At 44.9% G+C, this 18189-nt stretch overlaps 1 protein-coding gene across 4 annotated transcripts in view; it reads right to left on the bottom strand.

Moving 5' to 3' along the window:
- Positions 1-18189, bottom strand: part of AGTPBP1 (ATP/GTP binding carboxypeptidase 1) — a 2604148-nt gene that overhangs the window by 2460692 nt on the left and 125267 nt on the right. Inside the window, exon 2 of one of the 4 annotated variants that reach the window (XM_069625854.1) lies at positions 7199-7340. The exons of the other annotated variants lie outside the window; for them this stretch is intronic. The gene's annotated coding sequence lies outside the window, so the exon portion shown is untranslated. The remainder of the gene's footprint in view (positions 1-7198; positions 7341-18189) is intronic. 4 annotated transcript variants of the gene reach the window in all.

Here is an 18189-nt window from a genome sequence, read left to right as displayed (position 1 = left end):
ATTTTCCCCATTTAGATCCCAGGAATCCTCTATTCAGGTGGCCAGGGCAGGGCCAGCACTCTTGGATACCAACCCTGGGGTTGGACGAGGGAGGGCGGATCACCTGGGTAGGCGAGTCCAACGTTGTGCCCATAGGAATACCCCAGGTGAGACGCGGTAGCCCAATGGGACGGTGGGCGAGGAAGAAGAGGTCCCGGGGGCCTTCATGGGTAAGCAGGGCCCATTGTCCCTAATCCAAGAGGGAGGCAAAAACGTATCAGGATAAAAACTAGCGAGGAGGGTCAAAAGAGACCAGAGCATAGCGGTAACACCCATTTGTCTCCCCCTCTTCCGACCATAAGAGGTACTGTAAAGACCTGCACTTTCATGGCAGGATGTTAGGAGTAAGCAGTAACCTAATAAAGGGAAAAATTGATAGACCACCAGGGGGCACAGTGATGTGCTAGCACATCTGTGTCGTTCGCCTCCTGCAAGGCATAAAAGGAATAGAGCCCTCCAATTTTCCCGCAGAGCACTGTGCCAACCCTGCCCCCCATCCCCCAATCCATCCAAGGTCAAGCGCAATGTGGGAGTGAAAGAATGGACTGTGTCCCACGGAACAGCAGAGAAAAGCTGCAGAAAAGCAAGAATGGAGACAGCACCACCTGGGAGGTTCGGGGGGGGGGGGTAGCGCACTGACGTGGTGGTCTCCCCCCTGGAGGAGTACCCACAACCAGCTTGCCGAACATACTCCAGCCAAAGACATCAGCAAGCGTGTGGGCGGCAGGGGTGAGCACATTTTAGGAAATCCATCGCCGGGGGAAGCCCCTGCCCATAACGCATTTATGTAACTAAGGGCCCAGGGTGAGGCCTGGATAGCCCACATCCCCCACACCCGACCGGAGGTCTAGGTGGTCGGAGTGGCGGGGGAAATCAAGAGTGGCAGCCAACTGACCGCATCCCCGGAGACCGATCGCGGTGGGGAGGACCCCAGCCCCTCCCATCCATGCACGCCGGAATCCCCAGCCAGTATGGGACACCAAAACTTTGCCCTACAGGGGCCCTGATTGCTTTGGGAGGTGGTGAGGGGGCGCCCCAGGAGGAATGCAGGAGGGCCCCTCCGAGGAAGGTACAACGGGGCACCAAGTCCCCAGGCGGGCGCTGACCCTGCCGAGAGCACAGACAAGGCCCGGCGGCGAAGAGGCCCTAGCAGGGCCTACCCACCCCCCTGCAGAACCCGTGGAGGCAACAACACAAGTGCTGTGATCTATCGGCACAGCGTGCCCCAAAGAAAGAATCCTGTCTCTACAGACTCAGTCCTCAGTCCAGCCCAACATAGTCCCCTGAGGACTATGGAGCATCCCGGGAAGGTGGGGGATGCGGGCACGGGGGAGAGGGTGGGGCGGGGGAGTCTGGCCCATCACCCCACAGCACAAGGTGGTGACAGCACCGGTCTCGACAGTAGAATGAGCGGTCCCAACGAGGAAGAGATGCGGTGCTCCCCAGTACTCTAAACTAATCCAAGGAGCAGAGGTCCTAGACGAGAATAAGCCCAGGAGGGGTCTGGAACTAGGGTCACCCCCCCCCCCTATATCGGCCTACAGTCAACTAGTCCAGAGGCAAACATAATTTCACATACATGAGCTGGGTGGTCCGCTCCAGAAATTCAACTTTATTCCGTCCCCCAGGCCAACTCCAGAACAGCCGCCCTGGCGAATTCAACCATGGCAGATGAGTCTTCAATGAGGAGGGACATGGCGGCGATCCTGGAGGAACTGAAAGGTTTTAGATACTGAACGGACTAGATAAAAAAAAGTGTTCGATATGGACGATAGAATCCAGGGACTAGAGGCCAATCATTCATCAGTAGACGTCCTGGAAACCCAATGCGATATGCTGATCTCGGAGTTAGAAAGAGGCGAAGAGCAATGTGGCCTAAAAATTGATGATTTTGAGAACAGGGAGCATGGAAAAATAAGCTCTGCTTCTTTGGGTTCCCTGAAAAAGAAGGTGAAACACAAAAGGGACATCGTCCAGGCAATTAATGGAATCGTCCAAAAACATTTTTAATGATGAAAACACCACAGAGCCCACATTCGATAGAGCTCATAGAGCAGGAAGAGGCACCGGAGGACATCGCTCAATATTGGTGGGGTTCCAATATTGCACAGACAAAACCTACATTTTAGAAAAGGCTCTTCCCCACACACAGTTGGTGGTAGAATAAACAATTTAAGGTAGGATGGGGCTATACTCCAACACCCAGATCGCTCAGGCCCGATTCTGGGGGAGGTTGGTGATACTGAGACAATAATTCACATGTAGGCCCAGGGGGGCAGGAGAAGGGAGCACACAAAAGTAAAATTACTATGTGCTAGTATTGAGGGCGGGGGCTGATGGAGGAGGGAAGACTGATGGTCTGGACCAATGATGGCATACATCTCATCAGCAGCTCAGACGCGATCAAAAAGGGTGAAAGGGGGGTGGGGGAGTTGAAGTTTTAGTTGGTGTAAAATTAGGCGAGTGGACTTCAGAGCAGAGAAAGGGGAGGTGGAGGTGGATGTGCAATGACATGCTGTTGAAGGCTAGAGAGGTGGCCGAGGGTTTGTTCAAATCGATAAAAGGAGTTCTTCCAGTTAAACGATAATGGGGAGGTGGGGCCAACTACAGTCTGGGAGGCATTTAAGGCCACGATACAAGGGGAATTAATCCGCTTGGGAGCTACGAAGAAAAGGGAAAGATAGAAAGAGGAGAAGGACCCGAGGAGTAAGTGAGAGGCACTAAAACTTAAGTGGACGCTAAAATCGCAAATAACCCCAGATAAAATGGCAAAAGTGCAGAAATATAGAACACAGTTGAAGGACCTCCTCCTGTACCAAACAGAGAAAGCTAGCGTTTCTCAAGCAAAAATATATGGATAAAGGAGAAGGCGCGGATAAAATACTAGCATGGAAATTTCAGGGTCAGAGAAAGCCAAGAGAATAGGGTCAATCCACCAAACAGGCTCAGAAAGGGTATAAAGAGACCAGCAAATAGAGGAGTTCTGTAAATACTATGAGGCCCTCTACTCAACTGAATATTTAGAGGATGGAGCCCAGATAGACAAATTCCTCAATGCTCCAACGATTCCCAGCATCCCCCAGAACAGGCAGCAATGCTAGAAGCCCCATTCACAGCTGATGAAATTAGCTCATCAACAGGGAAGATGAAATCGGGAATGTCTCCAGGGGAGTATGGCTTCTCGGTCTGTTGCTTCAAGACGTTCCATTCCGCTCTAGCTCCTTTTCTGGCTAGACTAACCAGGTACTGGAAACAGGTGTCCTCCCAGACTCCCTACTAAGGGCCCCGATAGTGGTTCTTCCCAAAGAGAGTAGGGATCCCACACGATGCTAATCATACAGACCGATCTCCCTGTTAAACGCATATGCAAAAATGTTTTCCAAAACGTTAAGCATCAGACTGGAATCACATATGCCTTCGTTAGTCCATGGAGACCAGGTCGATTTTATTACGGGACGGCAGGGCGCAGATAATAATTCATAAAACAATTGACTTAATGCATCTGGCTCAAGGACAGACTCTGGATGGCTACCTAGTCCCCATCAACTCTGAAAAAGTCTTTGAGAGGGTGGAGTGGGGGTATATGTGGAAGGTTTGAGAAAATGGGATTGGGTCCCAACTTTCGTAGATCGATCACGGCACTATACTTGGACCAGACGGCACGGGTTCTAGTTAATGGCACAATGTCGTGCTTTGAAACACTTGTCTATAGGCACGTTATTAATGCCATATCATATATCATATCAATGTCACAATCCCTTCTCTTGACCAGGGGAACTAGGCAGGGCTGCTCTTTCTCCCCACTTCTATACGCTCTCACCACAGAACCCCTTGTGATGGTGATTAGGAACGATCCTGACATTAGAGGGATAGGGTGTGGTGTAGTTGAGTTGAAACTGTCACTGTTCGCAGATGACATCTTATATTACCTATCTAAAGTGCAACATTCCCTCCCAAGCCTACTAGACCAAATTAACTCCTTTGGGGCATTCTCAGGCCTAAAAGTTAATAAGTCTAGTGTCATGCCACTACAGCCTGTTCATACTCAAGCGATAGCCCAAGGAACACAGAGGGATGAGGCTGGAAAACAAAGAAATTACCTACTTAGGGATATGTCTCACCTGCAAGCTGACCCAACTGAAGCCAAATTCACTCCAGCCCTGACCAAACTGGAAGCAGACCTTTCACGCTGGGCCCCCTTGACTCTTTCGTGGTATGGCAGGAGGCCTCAATTAAAATTACGGTTATTCACAGAGATTCCCACCCACCTCCCAGACCCCTTTTTTGGGAAACTTAACTCTATGATCTCCAGATTCATATAGCAAGGGAAGAGACCCAGAGTCACAAGAACCACCCTCACCCTTCCCAGAGACTTTGGAGGTTTTTACCTTGCCGGATTTCTACCTGTACTACAAAGCAGCCCAATTGCACATATTCCTAGAACACACAACATATGACATGGGCACATTCTGGACCTACTTGGAGGCTATGTATTCTCCCCACCCGAAAGTTAAAGAACTGCTGTGGGCCCTCACCAAGTCAGTGCCAGGGAGACTCAGGGAGCACCCAGTGCTGGGTGCTCCCTGACATTGTAGAAGAACAACGGTCGATATAAGGTCCTTTACTACTGGCCATCTCCTCTAGACTCCTCTAATCTGGGTTACCCCTGTAGAGCTAGGTAAAAGGGCATTCAGAAATGCACATATGTGGTCTGATAAAGGTCTGGAGAGGGCGGGACAACTCTTCCAAGAGGGACAGTTCAAGAGCCTCGAGACGGTGATGGGGGAGGCGGGGGTGACAGTATTTGATTATTTGAGGCTGAAGGGCATCTGTACAGAATCCAGGGTCCTCCCAAAACGCTCCCGCCCATTAAAAGCCTTTGAACAAGTTATCAACGAGGCTACCACCAGAAAGGGTATTATGTCCAAATTGTATAGAGTGTTGGTTACAGCAAACTTGGAAGAGAGACAAAATTACATGCAATCTTGGGAGATGGCGACCGGGAGGGAAATAACTAAGGAGTCATGTGACCAGGTATGCCAAATTATGTTCCATGGGAATCTGTTCACAGCGACAATGGAACAAAATGCCAGAAAATGGCAAAAATGTTCGCCGGGGCATCGCCCCCTTTGTCCCAGGAAATGTGGGATGCTGGGCACTTCATATCACATGTGGTGGACATGTCCCAAAATCCCGGTGTACTGGGCTGAAGTCCTTAGTTGGATGAAGGAGGTGGTGGGTACAGCCTTAACGATTGATCCACTGCAAATGCTACTGGGGGTGCCAAAGAGGGGCAGAGATGAAAGCAGGCTACCAAGAATATGCAAGGCGATGTTGAGAGCGGCCCGGGTAGCAATAGCGCAAAGGTGGAAGAGCTCTGCCATCCCCCCGAGGCAGACTGGTCCCTCAAACTTTGGGACATCTTCGTTTGGAAAAACTCACTGCAATAGTAAACGACGAGATGGAATCCTTCCACATAGATTGGGAACGCTCATACTGAAATGGGGTGATCGCAAGCCATAAAGAGTCAGCACAACCCTCTGTAAGGGTTTAACTGGGATCGATTCCTCTTAAAGGAATAGTGCGCTCAAAATGTGTATTGTCCTGAGCGTTCGGGCATGTGGTTTTAAGCAAACTTTGATCGATCATAAAAACATGTCCTATGTACCGTACCCTTAGTTTTCCGCACTTTTTCACATGCAAAATCAACAAGAGGGGCGCGGCCATCTTGTGCCAATCTTATCCGTTGCTACATCGCCTTAAATTCAACTGCCCTCGCAGCACTAAATCATATCACCCGCCCCTGAATCTGGCATCACTAGACGAGTACGGCCCATTTCACAATGCAAATGCACGTCTCGTGTCAACGTTCTCTGTGCGCCAGCTAATGACGTGTCTCCATGGAAATGGCAGGACGCCTCTTTCCTCAATAAGTATAAACGGACCACTTCTCATCAGACAACAGAGTTGCTTTTTCAATCGTTTCACTGGGGGTTTTTTGTATAGCCTGTGACTCGTTTCTGCTGTGGTCAGCTATCTGCGTTGCAGGGAGCCCCTGCCAACAGATACTTATTCTAGCATTACTATTGACTTCAATTTTGTTGTATAATGGCAACAATACAGCCCTACCAGTACGAGCCAGAATATTCCGAGGTGGAATTACTTGATAGAGAAAGATGCTGAAATGATGGGGCATCGGATGACAGTTGGGAAGATGAATCACTGGATCCTGAGCCAGAGCCTTGTCGTATGGAAGACGTGTCCACCTGGTTTACCTGCAATCGGTGCAAGGTCATGCCGAGGACCAGAACTGCTGCTGCCGAGAAAACTCTGGATGCTTGGCCTACATATCAGAAGAAGACACCACTGCTATGCGTTACCGAGCTGCATGACTTCAGGGCAGCCTGCCTCACAAGGTCTGTGTTGAGGATTATGATGGTGCTTATGCACGAACTTCACGCAACAGTTCGCCCTTGCAATCCAATTAACGAGTAAGTATACTCTAGATGTGAGATCAATTTGACCACTGAGGCCACTAACATTTCATGTTTGTCTCCCATATTGTGGTAACTTTGATCTATCACTGCCAAATGAATGTAGTCTGCCAATTGAATACATTTCTCCCGCTTTGGGGAAATCGGAGTGTTCATCTTCTGTGTCTTTCACGTTCAACTAAGAAACAATATTTCGCTGTGCCCCAAACATTATAGATTGCATGGGTGTTCACGTTTGTAATGTGTCTACACTTCAAAGCCAAAGTTGATTGATCCATGAAGTAACATTTGTACGGGCAACTATGCCATAGGATACAGGGTGCATTTTCAAGTAAGGCTTGTACACTTATCACTTATTTATCCATACTCGCTCTGCATAAATCCTGCCAGACCAAACACATTCCCTGATCTCTCAACCACCACACCTACCGCTAAGAAGCAGCTATTACACGAATACTGCACCAGCTACACACATACCCGGTGCTCACACGCACCTTTGACTCTCTGTACCATCTCTACTGATCTGAACTTCTGTTCCCAAGGGCATTCAACCTACCAGCGCTTTCAGACCATATCAATGGTATAAAAGGTGCTATATAAATGCAAAATAACAATAACAACAATGTATGTTTCTCTTCCACAGGTAGTACAGGCTGGGGGCCTACCGTTCATTTACATGGTGGCTTTATGGGAGGCTTGGATTCCGAGTTCAACGAGTAATACCGGCCTGTGTCGTTGGAGCCATTCGCTGCAAATTCCCCAGTGACAGCGGACAGTACAGAGGATTTTCCCACACTGTGCTGCAACCTGAAGTATACAATTTGTAGTATATATGTGCCATCAACAAAATAAAATACAAAAGAGCTTTTATGAATAGTTGTTTAAATGTTTCAATGAATCAAGGACACGCTCACTTTTCTATGAGGTTGGTGCCCTTTTTTTTTTATTGTGTATGGTTTTATTACACTTTTACAAAGAGTATAGAAAAATAGAAATTTTACAATACATACACATATTTCATACACAGTAAAAATGTACAGCAAAACGAGATAAATAAAAGCCATATAGCAATCATCAAGTAAAGATAGAATAATGGCTTGTTTTAGACAGACTGATAAAACAGCAGAAAGAAGAGCACCGGCAAAAGAACAGAGCGGGCAACTAGTAACAGAAATGGCCTATGTATATACGTCACCAGACAATTTATCCAGAGTGATCCAATTGAAGGTTGCATATAAAACTGGACAATGCCAATCCCTCTCGCGTATTTTGAATACATAGGCGACGTTGCCATACCAACTCAGTAGATAGGCCCAAATACAGAACCTTCAGTGCACTCAAACAAGAGTCTCTTACGAGTATTAAGTTGCATACAGAACAAGATGAGGTGTTTAGCCGTTTCAGGGACTAACTGACAAAATCTACAAAGGCTATCTTCCACCGTGATTTGTTATTGATGCAATTTAGTGTCCAATGTTTGAAGAATATTCATGTTGGTGGTTACGATTCAGAAAAATTCTAAGTATCGGAGAGAGAGAGACCCTCTTTTCTTATATTCGTGTGATAGATAGAACATAGATTTGTATGAGTGGAAACAGTCAATGGTGAGGCACCAATCATAGTCCTGCAATTTCTTTTTAGTTTTCATTGGGTTAGTTGTTAATTGTTCTAGATCAGAATCAATGTTGCAGAGAATTGTTTCACAAGAGTTGCAGAAATTAGTTAAGAAGCCCAAATGCTTAATATTTTTACCAACAAGTTCACATAAGGTGTTAGGTAGTTGGACCTTACGTTTTGCATAAAGCATAAAGCAGTGGACCCAAGACTTTAGAGAGACATAGCCTAATTCGTATCGAATTGCAGCCAAAGGGACCGCATTTGGTAGGAGGAGAACCAGTCTCCAAATGGCACCTTCGATCACATCAAGTTTAGAGATGGTTAACACCGTACATAGCTCCAAGCCATATATCAGTTTAGGGGCTAATTTCCCTTCAAAGAAGAGAAGGGCTGGTTTAATTGAGAATCAGCCGTATTTACGGTCGATTTTAAGCATCTGGTTTTCCAGTGCCTTAGCTTTGTTCAAAAGCATATCTATCTGCCCTCTCGTGCCCCTATTTGCCCCAACATAATAGCCAAGATAGGTGAAACTATTGGAAGTGGATACCCTTGCCCCCCCAACCTCTCCAAGATTCCAGGAATTGGTTATTTTCCTATGAGATCCTTTGGATAGATCAAGGATTTTAGTTTTGGCAGGGTTGATGGTCAAGCCATTTATCTTGGCATAGTTGGCAAAAACATCTAAAAGACGCTGGAGCCCCACCTTAGTTGAGTCAAATAACAAAAAATCGTCTGCGTAAGCCAACCATACAATCTTCGCGGAACCCAGTCTTGGAGCTATTAGACCCTCATTGTATGTGTTCAGCTGCATCGGAAACATACTGGTTGAACACCCATGGGGCTAGGATACACCCCTGTCTAACCCACGAAATGTACGAACAACAGCTGACATATCCCCCTTTTGATTTAAGCGTATTCTTACACTAGTGTTGTTGTAGACCCCCTCCAAAAGACTCAATAATCCCCTTGGTAGGCTCCAGAAAGCTATTTTATGCCACAGCCTTTCGCGGTCAACGCAGTCAAAGGCTGCTGAGAGGTCCACAGAGGTTGCAAAAATAAGGCCCCTGTTACTACTCCAGGCAGCATCATGAATGCACTTGACCACAATACCGTTGATGTTTGTGGAGGGAAATTTACGGAAACCAGTTTTGAACAGACTCAGAGGATGACAGTTTTTTCCCAGTCCTTGAGATGTGAAAGGAGTAGGGCAGAAAAGATTTTATAATCTGCGTCTATCAGCACAATAGGCCGATAATTTTTTTTTTTTTTTTTGGGGTCAGACCTGCTGCCACATTTAAAGATCGGGATGAATTTGGGCAGACTCCAGATTGAAGGATGTCTCTAAACTCAAGGCATAAAAGATTGGCCCATAGGTTAGGATCAGCCTTAAAATGTGTTGTTGGTTAGGCTAGGCTATTCGGGCCTGGTGCTCTAGATCTTTTGCACTTTTAGGTCCAAGACAGTGTCAATCTCAATGGGCGATTCCCATTTAAGGAAGGGGCTTATAGGTATACAATCCACAAAATTATCATCCCCCCTGCAATAGTTTAAGGGCAAATCTATTGGCATTAAAATCCAGCCAGCCTTGTTCCAAGATCGGATTGAATAAGGCAGTAGCCTGGTCGATGTCTTGTCCATTAACGATGGTCCAAAATGCACCCACATTCGCCTTAATGAGGACCTGAAGCATTAATTCGGCATCCTGTTGTAAGATTGTTTATTGAAAGCAAGCGCACACAGCGTGTGGCGACTCAGAGTCAATAATAATGTCAAAATATCCTGTCTTTAAGAGAGGACCAATCCATGATATTTGTATATATGGCCAGAAATGAGCAGGTTCCTCAATGTTTGAATAGTTATAATTTACTGTATACCAACATCCAGCAGCCGTCCATGCCAAACAACCGAACACCACCAGCCCTTCTACCACCAGGACTTACGCCGCAAGGGCGGCTGTGCAGGAGATTTGAAGGTCCTGGCGATGTCGCGTGACAGCGTCACGTGATCCTCAGCGGCTCCGCCTCCCTGGGAGCAGCAAGAGCAGAGTGCTCACAGTGCTGTCTGGAGGGGGAAGCAGGCTGGAAATAGTCTGCAGTAAAAGCAATAGAGAAGCAATCCTGGAGCTCTCATAGTAAGTGTCCACCAGTACTTTCTCTCAGCCCTTTTACGCTCACCTCCTCTGCAACAATCCATACCCCCTACCCCTAAACCATTTCCCCTCCATTATAAACGGCCAAGGTGCCAAACACCATGTACACTTCAAAGGTATCTTCAGCACAGGGGCCACTGTTCACATGGCCTCCCAAGACCCAGTATCTCCAGGCTTCCCTCAAGCAGACCGCGCCCCTGAAATCCACATAAGTGTGTCTCTCCCTTCAGCAGTGGTCCGGGCCTTTTCTGCACGCCTCTTGCCTATCCATCCCCCCTCCACCATCAATGGACGTTTGCACCTGTGGCCGTGCTCCCCCAAGAGGGCTGGCAGGGTGGGAACCGCCAAGGTGCCAAACACAATATACACTTTAATGGTATATTCCGCAAAGGGGCCATTGTTCACATGGCCTCCCCAGACCCAGTGTCTCCAGGCTCCCCTCTAGCAGACCCCGCCAGAAACATGTCACACATTTACATACACACCCACTTTTCTAATCCTTTATAAACCCCTTGATATTTAGCCGGAGAACATCTCTGGGCACTGGAAGTCAACTCTTGATCGTGCTACCTGTTCTCCTGCTACTAACTCCCCTGCTTGATGAATCTAATTGTTTGTTAGTCAAGGTAGGGGCAGGTCACCTATTATCTTCTCTATATTCATCTATTTCTGATCTCAAATTTTCTATCTATTTCAACCGAATGTATGCACTAGTGTAATGTTCGTTAATCTCAATGACTTTACCATTGTCTAATGTTTCAAGTGTTTTGATCTTGATATATAGCACATTTCATCAGTGTCCATTGTAATAGAATCACATCTTTCTCGGACCATGTCTATAAGCATGTTTCCTTTTGATGCATGAAAGTACATTCAACGGACAAGCAACACGTTCCGATGTATACGTCATATCAATCAATTCTGTATGAAAGTTATCCCAGTGTATATTTGGTTTTGGCTACACAGGTTTTGCTTCTTTGACCAAAACAAACATTGCATAGAAAGCTGTGATATAATTCCATCAATCACATGCATGCAGTTCAATTTTTTTTAAATTAGTTTTACTTTTTTTTTTATACATATCTTATAGATTTTAAAAGAATGTCTGCTTGTGTGGTTTTGGGTTGCCCTTCTAGGAGCCATGTCAAAAGTCAGGGCACAGTCCTGCATACATTCCCGAAGGATATAGATTTAGAATGTCTTGGAAGGATCAGCGGACCAATCGATGGACAATCAATCTGGATATTACAAATGTTATATCTTCTATTTTGAGACAGGTAACCCTCTTCTTAAGAGATCTGGTTTAGACATTTCTTTACTCACCTTTAGCAGCATAAGGGGTTGCAGGTCCTCGATTCGGGTCTTTCCTTACACCTAGTAATACTTGAGTGGCTGCACTCGATAACGACATGGGTCACATCCAGTTGGCTAGCTTGTTACATTAAGTGAGAATTATGTTACATTATGCTTGTTCCACCACTGTCTCTGCAGTAAAATGGATTTTGTTGCATTCTATTGGTTCTTTTTGCATATAAAGTGGGAACAATAATTAGGTTTTGTCGCATCAATTTAAAGTCTATGCATCTGTAACATTGCATCTAGTTTTTGCTTGTTAGAGTTGTATACACATCTGATTGACTATACTTGCAATGCACTGAAAGTGTCTTTTTATATATTTTTTCCATAGTCCAATAAGGCTCAGGAAGAAGAGGCGTGGTCCTCGAAACGCGTCAGCCATTGACATAGGACTTATGGATAGCTTTGCTTTGTACCGTTACAATTGTACATTTTAACTACAATATTTGACAGTATCTGATAGTGTAAAGGGGACGGGAGGGTTCTATCTTCGGACCCCATTTTCTTGTTTCTGTATTTAATGATAGTTATGTGCCAGAGCCTCAGTTCCTCCCCTACACCTTAAATATATTGAATTGTGTATGCAGAAGATTACACTCCGAACACTGGTGTGCACCAATAACCCTTGCTCGCATGTGGCGACATTCTCTGCCAGCGACCGTACGTCCTGCCTGAGTAACTGAACGTCAATCTTGACCTCATCCACTTTGGTTTCCAATGAGGATCTAAGGGCGGCCATGGCTTCCAGGATTTTATCTTCCTGCAGATCTGGCTTTGATGGTAAAGTGTCTGCAGCCCCGCTTTGGCCAGGATCCTGATGCTTATTGTGGCTCACAAAGGAGTCCATTGTCGAGCACTTGTTCTTGTTTTTAGTGGGTGACATGGCCTAGAGCATGAGTCAGTAGGGAGATGGGATCGTATTGTAATATCCCAAAAGTGAAATGATAGCAGCATAACCCGTAGGTGACAGAGGGTCCCGTTCCCTCAGACCAACGCCACTATGTGTGGACAGCATCCAGCATTCCCTTATGGCCACAGTGGCTCCAAGGGGGCAAGCACATAGGCAGTGGCACACTGAGGTCAGGTGTATGAAAGGAATTGGGGTCAGATCTGCAATAGTATCAAGCACTGGTCACATCCACCTATTACGGTATATATTGCAATGGTCGGGCTTGATGTTGCAGCAAATAGGATAGCCAAAGTATCACAAAAGCACAGCAGGCAGTACTAACCCCCAAGTTGCAAGTCGGCGCTAAGCGGTGTCAAAGGTGGCTGGCCCATGGCAGGCGTAGGCCGCCACATTTTTGTGAAAACTGGAGAAAAGAGCCTTTGCCCAACACCTGGTGTAGTTAATCAGACCAGGGTGCACAGGTACAATGCAACTCATGTCAAGAGCTTCCAGATTTTACCCAATGAATACATATTTTGGACTGGGACAATGGGGGTATATCTTGCCCCAGTCCACAACTGGTCTGGACCACTGGTGCCTGTTTTTTAGTACCTACTGTAGTGTAAATAGCATATGCTTAGGCTCAGAAACGTGTCTTAAATTTAATAGCATTCTGCAGTAATATAACCCTTATTATGCATTTTGTTTAAATTGACTGAACTAGAATTAAAAACAAACATTGGCAAAGACAGCAGTTTGGGCTTTTGTGTAGGTATGGGATAGGCATATGCTATGCCCCTACATAAATATTTATCTATTTCGATAGGTCTGTATGTTGCCATAGTAAATAAATGCATTGGCACAATGGAGTTAGCCGATATGGCTCACCATTTTAGATTAGGATATGCTGGCAGGAAGTTGTTTGTCCTACTTCTCTGCTTACTAATTGGGGATGCATACTAAGGCATCAGCACAACATAAAGTGAGCTCATGCAGCTATTTTTAATCGAATGAGTGCTCGTCGGTCGCTAGGACCTTGTCCATTTTCCATTTTCTTTGTTCACACGCCCGTCGCGGCAGACCCACGTGACTGTGGGGTCCGTTGTATATCCGGGCGGAAGGCACAGAAGCAGTTCCCTACTTTCACTACAAAGGACGTGCGGGGAAAGAATTCACACCCGCGGCGTGTTATCAGGTAAGGGCTCTTGATTCGAGCAGCCGCATGATCTATGATCTGTGTACTCCTTAATTAGTGTAACGCGGCCATTGGTAATACTCGATGCATTGAAAGACAAGTTCTGCACTGCATTTAGTGGCCGCAATGCTTCAGGATTGGCGTACCGTCATACTGGTCGACGTGTATATTGGAAATGCTTTCTGCATTATAGGATGGGCCAGTATGCATTGCTTTCTGAAACGCTGTTCTTACTGAGCCAGCAGTTGGGTGTATCCTTACATGATTTAAGTTTGAATTTAAAGCATTAATAGTTTCCGATTGGTGTCATCCACATGGAGTTATATTTGAGGTTGGGTGCCCATCAGTGTCAATATTATTTTACTAGACTCCACAAATAGAATATCTAAAATAATATTGCTTCACTATTAGCGTAGTGTTTAACCATCTTTGGTAGAACATGGTAATTTGTAGCTACATATTACTACACCTAGATTGCGTATGTCCACATTTGTGGACTAACTTTTTGTGGTGTTCACCTTTTAATCTGCTGGAATGGGGGTAAGTAGAAAAAGGCCCTCCAGGTCGTGACTTTATTTTACATATAGGGTTTCATGCACTTTCTTTATATCTAGTTTATTAGAATCCCGGCCTTCAGAAAGTGCAAGGGACGACATATATGACATATATGGTTGATACTCACGAAGCAGCTATTATCTTTTTTGAGTGCCTTCATTGCAAGTGGATAATAACTCTCCCTTGGTAAGATCTTTTTGGCAACATTGGCTGATTGGACACTGATCTTTTTGGAAAGTCTGCACTAGGTTGGTGGTTTCCACCCCACGCTACACTAAAGGTTTTTGGTGTTTCGGATCTTTCCCCTTCTTTTTTCTTAGGGTCACCTCCTTTGGTATGTTTTAGAAATTTTCTTTGCACACATTGGAGGGCCGTGTAAACCCTGGTGACAGCACACGTGGTGGGAGACGCATTTGGTTTTATTGCTTAATTTATATCAATTTCTTTTCTTTATTCTACATCCCCCACCTCTGTAACAATTCTTCTTTTTTTTTCTAATAATTAATTTTAACATTTTTTTGTACTTAACAGTAATATGTCTGATATCACATCCACGGAGCGCCATCTTCCCTTGGGGTCCTGAAGGCAGTGTTATTTGTCTCCTGCCGAAACATCCTGTTTTCAATACGGTGCCGCCTAGTACACCTGCACGGTCGGTATTCATACTAAGGACGTAGACCTGGGATATGCATTGGTCTATAACGAATGTTTTTATATTCTTGGAACATGGCATTGGTACATGAATAATTTGTGATCTATAGATAGATAGGGCCAGCAGTACAGGTCGGGACTGTGTTTCATGGAAATTGCATTGACTGAACGGTGCCAATAGCCAGTTTATCTCTTATTGTCACCTTTTTACCATATTTGTGGCTTGTTTCCTTATGCTCTGACATTCAGTTTTAAAAGAAATATGTATTAATGTCATGATTGAGGAACGTTTTGACTAATGTGTAATGTTAGGTCACAGGAGTGATTCCATTGATTGTTTGACTAATTTAATCTTTTTCTAAATATTTGTTTTATCTGCAAAATTATAAACAGATTTAATAAGTGTTTTATGATTAATGTGGTTGGACCCATGGGCCTACTTAATGCACTTTGAATAATTGTTCAAATCCATTTGTGTGATGATCTTGAGGCTATTCAAAAGCCCTACAAGTGTGACCAGGTTCAAGTTAAAACCAGGTTATTGAGTCATTTATATAAGTGGTTCATTTGGGGGAACTCCCCTTTTGTGTCAAGTTTACTACTCATTCGTCCCCTGGAGGCCGGTTGAGTTTTTCCCTTTTTTGCAACCTATATAAAGATTCTACATGGCCCTAAGATCGCAAAAGCTCAAAGATTGAGGGATTACATGGGCATATGATGCCAGTACCTGACAACTGCATATCTAATACCTCAAGCCAAAAATGTTGGATTTTTCCTTGCTGGTTTTTAACAGGACTTCAGTGCATGGAAGACATTTCTATTACACAAGTGGCCATTTACAGCTGCAATTAGGCTATTAACTCTGAGCAGACTGGCGGGTGGTTGTGGAAATGGCCATAGAGATTAGCATTGCCATGTGAAGTCACTGGGTGGGTAAATAACCAAAACACCACCACAAGCTGTGTATCCCTCCTCACGTCATCTCCATCCTACCTGTACTCCAATGCAATAGTTTCAGCTTATAGGTGAAGCTTAAGTGCCACCTAATAGCCCAAACTAAAATAACCACCAACAGCTACAGTTTTTCTGGGTCATTTTTTTTTATTGTGATATAGTTTAATTCAATAAAACTTTTTACAGATCTCCTTTTTTCTATTACTCAGAATTGTGCTCGTCACTGTGTTGATTTTATTGTTCCCATTTTGTGTCCATTGTCAACTATGTTTTAATCAATGTTAGTCCATTTTCTCAATGACTCTTTGTTTCGGGCTCGTATGCAAGGGTTTCCCCCGTTTGGTCATTCGTTTCTCTTGTAGTATTATTCCTGCGCACGTTAATCGGGTGTCATTCCTGTTCAAAAATGTGTTCTACCACTCTTACTTCGATATTAACGTGTACTTTATTAAGTATTTACTTAGTACTTCGTCCGTCGTCATTTACAGCTTCACATTCCAACAGCAGGTGCTTCACTGTTTCTAATGTGTCCATGATGTTGCAAAATCTACATTGCCCCTACCACGATGTCCTCTAGTGTGTAAAAATGTGTTTGTCGGATAAACATCCAACCTTATTTGTAGCAGCTTCTCTCTATGGAATTCATTGGGGTATCTCATCAGGTAATCTGGCATTGTATCTCTTTTTCTATGGTCATTTTCTGCATTTACATGTGTTCTGCAGGATAGTTTTGTTGCTCTTGTGTTTATCAAATCTAATCGCTTCAATTCTTCTTTTACTTTCTCAAGGTTCACTATTAGATCTACTATATTCAAGTCGAGCTGGCTAAGTGATTGCACCAATTTTCTTTCCATTGATTTAATAGCGTTCCACTCTTTCCTTTCCCCTTAGATGTGAAAATCTTGTAGCCAATTACAAGCTCGTCGAGTGTTATTTTCATTAATAATGCAAGTGATTTCCAGCATATTATTGAATATAAGTATTTTGGTTTCCAGAACCTACTTTCTAACTTGTCCCCAAACCTTCCATAAGGTTGCTTCTCCTCCATATGTTGGCAATGCGAGTAATTTCTGCATGCAGAAGGCTTGCAGCGGTATTAATGAGAATTTACCATAACGTCCATTCATTATTATTCCTTGTGAGCATGCCATTTTAATTTTCGTCATGAGGTCTTGTTACCATCTGTCTTCTGCAACTGAACGATTAAATATTATGCCCAGGTATCGAATTTCTTTCACAGATTCAGGTGTTTCTGAACCCATCTACCATTTGAACGCTTTTACACTTGCTCTACTGTTGTCATGACCACTGTGAGGGGCCACAAGTTGTGCCACAAGCAGGCTCCCACCAGAACCCGCAGGGCCTTAAAACCACTGCAAAAAGGCTCCTGGAGCCAGTCCTGGCACCTTTGGCACCAGGCTCATACGTAGGAAGGAAGGGCTGTTCAAACTAGGTCCAATTTATGTACATGGGCCTTTAAATCCAGCATGGAAGCACCCACAAAGTCTAGTTCTAAGAACCAAGCCATGCGGTCTAGTGTTTTGGGTGTGGCAGGCCTGGAACTACTTTCCCTGGTACTACTTTACCTGGGCTATATAAACCACACCCTGACTGCAGAACACGCTTTGTGTTATGCTGCCACCAGCAGCGCAATGCTCACCGTGTCCAGCTCCTGGTCTTCAGCATCTTCCTGTAATCCTGCAAGAACAAGAAAAAGATTATTCTGTCTTACCTGAGAAAACACCATCCAGCACTCAGCATCTCAACTGGGCTGCAATCTGTGGAAACCGAGTGAAGAAGAAACATCACTCACCTGTGAGTACTAGCTTAAGGACTTCCGGCGAACCGCTACCACAGTTGCTGTTCGAACATTGCAACCTGCAATAACGAGAAAGGGAAAAATAATATTAGATTGTGTGCTTCCAAAACATCGAATTCCATCAGTCTTACCTGAATTCCATCGTGCTACGCCACGCTTCCATCCAGAGCACCACAGCAACATCTGCAAAGGAAAAGACATATTCAGGTTCGCTTTCAATATTAAACAACTGCACAGCGCTGTACTTACCTTAACGGATCACGGAGGCCTGTTTTTCATCACACTCTCATCCACTCGCAGCACCACAGCGGCCTGTGAGGAGAAAAAGAAAACACAGGTTAGCTTTAAAAGACAATAAAGGCGCTGCGCTTCCTCTTACCTAGAAACGTGCCTCTCCATTCGGCACGCCAGCATCAAGACCTTTGCAACTGAAAAGAAGGAGATAAAGACATTAACGAATTCCCACCACAA

This window comes from Ambystoma mexicanum, chromosome 6p (assembly GCF_040938575.1).
Source record: "Ambystoma mexicanum isolate Mex_15411 chromosome 6p, UKY_AmexF1_1, whole genome shotgun sequence".
Taxonomy (NCBI): Eukaryota; Metazoa; Chordata; class Amphibia; order Caudata; family Ambystomatidae; genus Ambystoma; species Ambystoma mexicanum.
The sequence above is the reverse complement of the archived record's forward strand: the minus strand, read 5'-3'. Positions and strand labels throughout refer to the sequence as shown.